Raw genomic sequence first — 5,900 nt, forward strand, 5'->3', positions numbered from 1 at the left:
ATATATATATATATATTATATATATATATATATATATATATATACTTGATATTGCCAGACATTTGAATATTTGTGATTTGAATAATTCAACTCAGGCTTTCATTCCATTTCTATCCTTAGGTCTCAGATTATCCTAAGGGATTTGTTGTCTGTGGTGGTTTTAGAACAATGGTATGTACCAGATGCTGCTAGTACCAGCCATATAATAACAAAAGGATAAGATACCGGTTATTTCTGTAAATTGAAGTTTTACATTTTGTGCACCATTTTGCTTTTGTTTTCCAGCATCTTTTCACATCAGAGAGGAGAGAGGAATTGCTGAAAAAGATGATGGAATCTTCTTTCAATAATGTTGGTGTTATGATAAAGTATGTGAACATCTTAAGTAAACAAATTTTAAGTAAATGACAAAATGACTTACATTCAGGTTACTTTATTTACGTTTTAACCGTTTTTGACAAAATTCTTTCCAGGTCTGTAATTTACTTTGAGCTGTATTTGTTATTTCTTTTGCCTCAGTTTTAGGCAGAAGAAAAGTTCCATCAAAGTGGAGTCGTTTTTTAAAACAAATTTGGAAAATACAGTTGAATGATATATTGTTAAGACAGTATTTCGTTTGTCCTGTGTAAAGAATGTGAGATATGACAGTAAATGACAAATTTTTCGTCTCAGTGATGACGAACATATCACATCAATGTCAGAATTCAGCGTCTATAAAGAAACTCCTCGGATTAAAGTGAGTTATGTTGTTAATAAAATTTTTCTAAGAGTCTATCCTTTTTCTCATTTTAAAATCGTTTTGACACTGTCAAATTTAGGATCCTGTTCAAAGAACGCTGTGTTTCTTAGAAAGGTGTCTTTTGGAAAGAGATCCCGCGACGTACAATATCGTCACCCTTCATCCCCTTAGCTCATTAAGTCATGCGACATTCCATGTCAGTTCCAGTAATTGTTCATGTCTGACCTTGAAAAAAAACACTCCAAACACTCCAAACACTCCATGTCTTCTGACCTGGATTCACGTTTACTGCTTTTATCGTCCTTTTTATTTCACGTTTCCATTTTGAACATGTCCAATTGCAAAAAAGTATCCAGCCGAGTTAAAATACTTTTATTTTTGTAGTTACTTTCCAGAATTTACCGTATATACCGTATAGAATATTATAGTTTTCAAACTTCTTTTGCTGTCAGATATTTTCAAAATTTGCTATCGAAACCATCCTCAGTTGTTGGGGCGGAATACACAAGCGGTCGGCTGAGAAATTACTCGTCTCCTGACAGGTAGTGTAAGAAAGCAAATTTTGTATGAAGCTATAAAAAATATTTCTTGTTTTGAATGTTTGTATTTCACTCAATCTGGGATACATTATTGGCTGGTTTGCTAGACGGTGTTAGAGCCAGTTGAAACGGAGATGTTTGCGTAAAAACGACCCCAACGAAGAAAAGTACTGTACGCTTATTCATAGATGATTGAGCGAAAATTATGGTCAAAATTTTCCTGATGAAAATCTTGTACTGCTATGATTACCCTAAATACGATCCCTCATTTCATTCTCCTGCTGACGTATGTGATCTCATATAACACACCAACAATTACACTTCTCGTCAGGTATCAGGCAATAGCATTATTCCTATTAGCCAGTTCAATACATTACATACAGCAAAAAGAGAATTTTTTTTTAAGATGATATATTTTTCAAGGTTATCGTTGGGGTCCATTGTATAATGTTGTTGACGAAGAAGTAGAAAGCAGTAATTTAAATTCCTGCTGCGTCTCCAGGTGAAATATTTCTCTTTTTATTTCACTTTAAATTTTTGAAATATCTCCAAAAGCTTATATTGTCTTATGACTGGTTCCTTGCAGGAAATTTAACCGAGGCTGTGTACAGATTTAACTGCAATTTTCCTACTGCGGTCTACTTCATGCAGTCACCCAAGACGTAAGTTGACAACTTCTTATCTTGTACTTTTCTGCAGACAAAATCCTGTGTAGAGAATATTATTGCCTTTTTATTGAGTTTTAATGTTCTGTCAAAATCTGGATTAAGGCTGTTTTCCACTCACGTGTTTTTTATACGCACGTACACGCACGTAAAAATCTAAATCCTTGTTCATGCTACCTTTGAAAGGACTAAGTGAATAAATCGACCTACAATCATGTGCAAAAATTATTGGGACACGGTCATGACACCTAGTATCTACCCCCTCTCCCCCAAAACAATGTTGTTTCTATGATACCAAGCCATTTGATTTGCCGAAAATATCACTCTCAACATTGTCAATGGGGGAAGGGGGGGATAGTAAATAGTTTAACAAAATTCGTGACATAATAGTTGTCAAAATGAAAAAAAATGTGATTAAGATACGTAAAGTTCATAATTTTTGCACATGATTGTAGATGCACGTTAATTAATAAAAATTTAAAAGCATTTAAATTCTCCGTATGTGTACATGCGTATAAAAAACGCGTAAGTAGAAAGCAGCCTTTAGTGTAAACTAAGCGATTGCTAGGCTGCATAGTTACGCCAAATGAAAACATTTGCCCATTTCGGCTTCTAATTGAAAACATTTAGCAGGGTTTAAAACGTCTGCAAACAACACGGTACATTTAAACTGGTTTATCCAGTATAGGCAAAGGTATGGTTTTAATAAAAATACCCTAACCTGCTACTGTTCTGTACACAAATGTAGACAAAACACTAATAGTACTCCTAAAAACCACCGTAACTCCAGCCTAGTCCCAGGCCTCTCATTGCGCGTGTTTTATATTTCCGTCACGTCACCGAATGAAACGCGCACGAGAGGCCTAACACAAAATATTTTTAATCTTAACGGCCCATTTAATGTTGTGAACTTGAAATTAGAATTGTTTTTAAAGTAAATGTTTGCAATTTACAACAGTAACCGTTATAAAGGAAGCGAGAATAATTTAAATGGGTGGATAGAAGTTTATTATAATCATAAACATGTACGTACGGACTCGAGTTTTCTTGATAGTCGATAGCGTTGACAGCGAACGACATTGAAACGTTTGTATGAATATTTCGACTCCTGGCAGTATAATTAATATCCTGTAGCTTATTTCAAGCAAATATTTGACTAACGACGTCGAACAAGGCCAGTTAACCGCGTCGTAGATCGTAAACTGACCTCAATACAGAAAATGGGGACAAAAAGTCCCCACATTAGCCAAAATACAAAACATTTTGTTCTAGGCCTCTCAGTTCCCGCCTCGCCGCGTATAAGGAACGTTAAGAGGCCTAGGGACTAGGCTGCGGTAACTCTGGTTGCAGAGTTGACTGGGTCCGAATCCATGAAATGGTAGTTTTGAAATTTTCTCGCCAGAAGTACAGCTGGAATATTAAGTCTTTTAAACTCCAATATATATTTCAAACGATTTTAAATATTTTGTAGGACTTTTCTCGGGGAATAAAGAAAGACTTATCATTAATGCCATCACAATGCTCATTGCTCACGAAGGTATTGTATATCTTTGCCAATAAATTTATTTAATGTTCAACCGTAAAATATACATATTCTGACTGCTATTACCTTCACAGGTGTTCCCTATATATACATAAAATAGTTAAAAAGTTTCGTCTATTTGCAGGAGACCAAAACAAAATATGAGATAAAGATCTCGAAGCACTGTTTCACGATTTGAGAAGTTGGGTTCGATCGAAAGCAGGTTTCGCGCTTTCACAACGCTCACTAGGCGAGAAACGTTTATCTTTAACTGCAACACATGCTGTTTACTCAACCAGTTCACTTCCGTGAGAAGGTTGGTGTGAAAACTGTGAAAGCTTTGAAGAGGAATAATGAAGCCGTGACTCACGCCGCTGTCGACATGTTGTGCGTGCTCTATGGCAGGTAAAGACAGGGCTTTTCTCTAAGTGGCCAAAATGGTCAGACCGGACATATTTAAATTTAAAAAAGAGTATTTCGTTCAGAATATAGCGGCGAAATTTCCGAGCTAAATAGATGCAAGAAACGAAATACGTAAACTCAGCCAACTTTGAAATTTGCGTGTTAACAGGATCCAATTTTATCGAAACCAATTCTGTTGTTTTTATAGCTAAGGCACGATAACTATGACATTCGACAAGAACAGGTAAACAAAAGCTCTCTGTTATCCTGTGAAAAATTTCCAAGCAGTTTGTTAGGAATTCTCACGATAAATGTGGTAAGATGTGTGGTTTTGGTTGCCTATAATCTATGCTGAACCAATTCATTTTATTTTTCAATCCCTCTTGTATGTATATAGCCTTGTTTTGGAAGAGAAATTCCCTTGCAAAACTCAGCAAGTGATTTGTAGCAACTGCCTTTGTAATTTGGACTACCTTTCTAATTAACACAGGAAATAGATTAACCATGAAAACTTTTGTTCTAGAATCGTTCCACTGGGGTTTAGGTATAAGTGGATTGCTTGATTTTTTGACGTTTGCTCTGTGTCCTCCTTATAGGTGAAGTTCAAGTTGCTTTGCAATATATCAAAATAATGTGGGGGGTGAAGTTGGACATTCATGTTAAACTAATAGTAAGGTGTGATTGCTTCTAATATTTTGAATCAATCATGTGGTCTGTTATAATAAATCGACTATTGCATATTCCTCTTAGTGAGACAACAGACGATGAACAGTTTGGGAAATTACTGGAGAAAGTTGCAGGTATGCTACAAAGAGATTTGAGGAGTTTTCATTCAACTTGCCTTCTTAGTAGTTTATAGCTCTTTGACTGACGTTGAGAGTTGATTAAATTGCCTTTCTCTCTTTACATTTTTAGTGAAGTCTACCACGACCACTAGCTTGACCTATGCATGGGAGCAACTCATGAAGTCTGTTATTTGTGTGTCTAGAAATCGGTCATTGCATTTATCGATTGTTCCAGGTAGGTTTACGATAAAACTGCAATAAATAAGTACCAATTTTACCATTTCTTCGCTTATGTATGTTTTACTATTGCCCCGCTAATAGTTCTTACCAATCGCGGTTTTGAATTCGTTCCTCAACAATTTCAGCATCCGTCGACAACAATTTTGAAAGGTGCTGGTATGGTTCTGAAGGCGATAATCGAGGTACGTTTTATTCATTCATTGATCCATTCAGTTTTCTGCTTTTGACGAACGTCATTTATAATGCTCTGCCCTTTTTTAGCTCTGATGAATGTACATATTAGTTCAGTTGATATTTAAGAGGTTTTAAAGCGTCTTAATTTTGAGAAGTATTATACACACTTCAATTCAAGCCAGGAACAGTTGATGGAAAAATGAGTCAACTATAGATCCTCCGGCAGGAATCGCTTTTGCGATGCCGGTGCAATGCTCTTGTCACTGAGAACGTATAGTTGACTAATTTTTCCATCAACTGTTCCTGGCTTGAATTTGAAGTGTGTATAATACCACACGAAATTAAGACCCTTTAAAACCTCTAGAATATTCCTGCACCGTGTGAAGTGCCTAAAATCATCTGTTGATATTTATTTAGAACTTCACTTTAGGAAGCTGATGAAGAAACCGCGGCAAAAATACAAGATTTGGCGCTTGCCAAGGGCGCTCTACCAAAACGCTTACGCATGGCCATGATTACGCAAAGCACTGATAGACGTTCGCTACTGAACAGGTGCGAATTAGTGTGATAAATTAACAAATTGTTGCAGATGTATAGCCTCGATTCCATCCGGAGGACCTGAGTTGTATTTTAGCAACATTCTTAGATTCATCTTAAAACTTGTGATTTTATAATCCTCTATATACTAGCCATCTGTAAATAGTTCAATTGAGACTAACAAGCATACTCCATAAGTAATTTATAATCTTTATTGTTGGCATATAGGCAATTGAGTGGACATCTAGTGGCTCTCTGGACAACTGGTCATCCAAGAGCAATGGCATTACTTGTGAG

The 5,900-nt window shown here is 36.1% G+C and overlaps 2 long non-coding RNA genes across 3 annotated transcripts; both read left to right on the forward strand.

Annotated features, from left to right (window-relative positions):
• Nucleotides 1-3,772: 3,772 nt before the first annotated feature.
• LOC114544120 lies at nucleotides 3,773-4,508 on the forward strand. Its single transcript, XR_003690296.1, has 3 exons — nucleotides 3,773-3,870; nucleotides 4,076-4,183; nucleotides 4,464-4,508. It is a non-coding gene; the product is annotated as an uncharacterized LOC114544120 (long non-coding RNA).
• A 121-nt stretch (nucleotides 4,509-4,629) lies between these two features.
• LOC114544121 lies at nucleotides 4,630-5,521 on the forward strand. Of its 2 annotated transcripts, none has more exons than XR_003690298.1 (4): nucleotides 4,630-4,667; nucleotides 4,788-4,887; nucleotides 5,018-5,074; nucleotides 5,484-5,521. It is a non-coding gene; the product is annotated as an uncharacterized LOC114544121 (long non-coding RNA). The 2 variants fall into 2 exon arrangements; XR_003690297.1 differs by having other exon boundaries at nucleotides 4,635-4,667; nucleotides 4,783-4,887.
• Nucleotides 5,522-5,900: the final 379 nt, after the last annotated feature.

Source organism: Dendronephthya gigantea, unplaced genomic scaffold (assembly GCF_004324835.1).
Source record: "Dendronephthya gigantea isolate DGI-Jeju-01 unplaced genomic scaffold, DenGig_1.0 000654F, whole genome shotgun sequence".
Classification (NCBI taxonomy): domain Eukaryota; kingdom Metazoa; phylum Cnidaria; class Anthozoa; order Malacalcyonacea; family Nephtheidae; genus Dendronephthya; species Dendronephthya gigantea.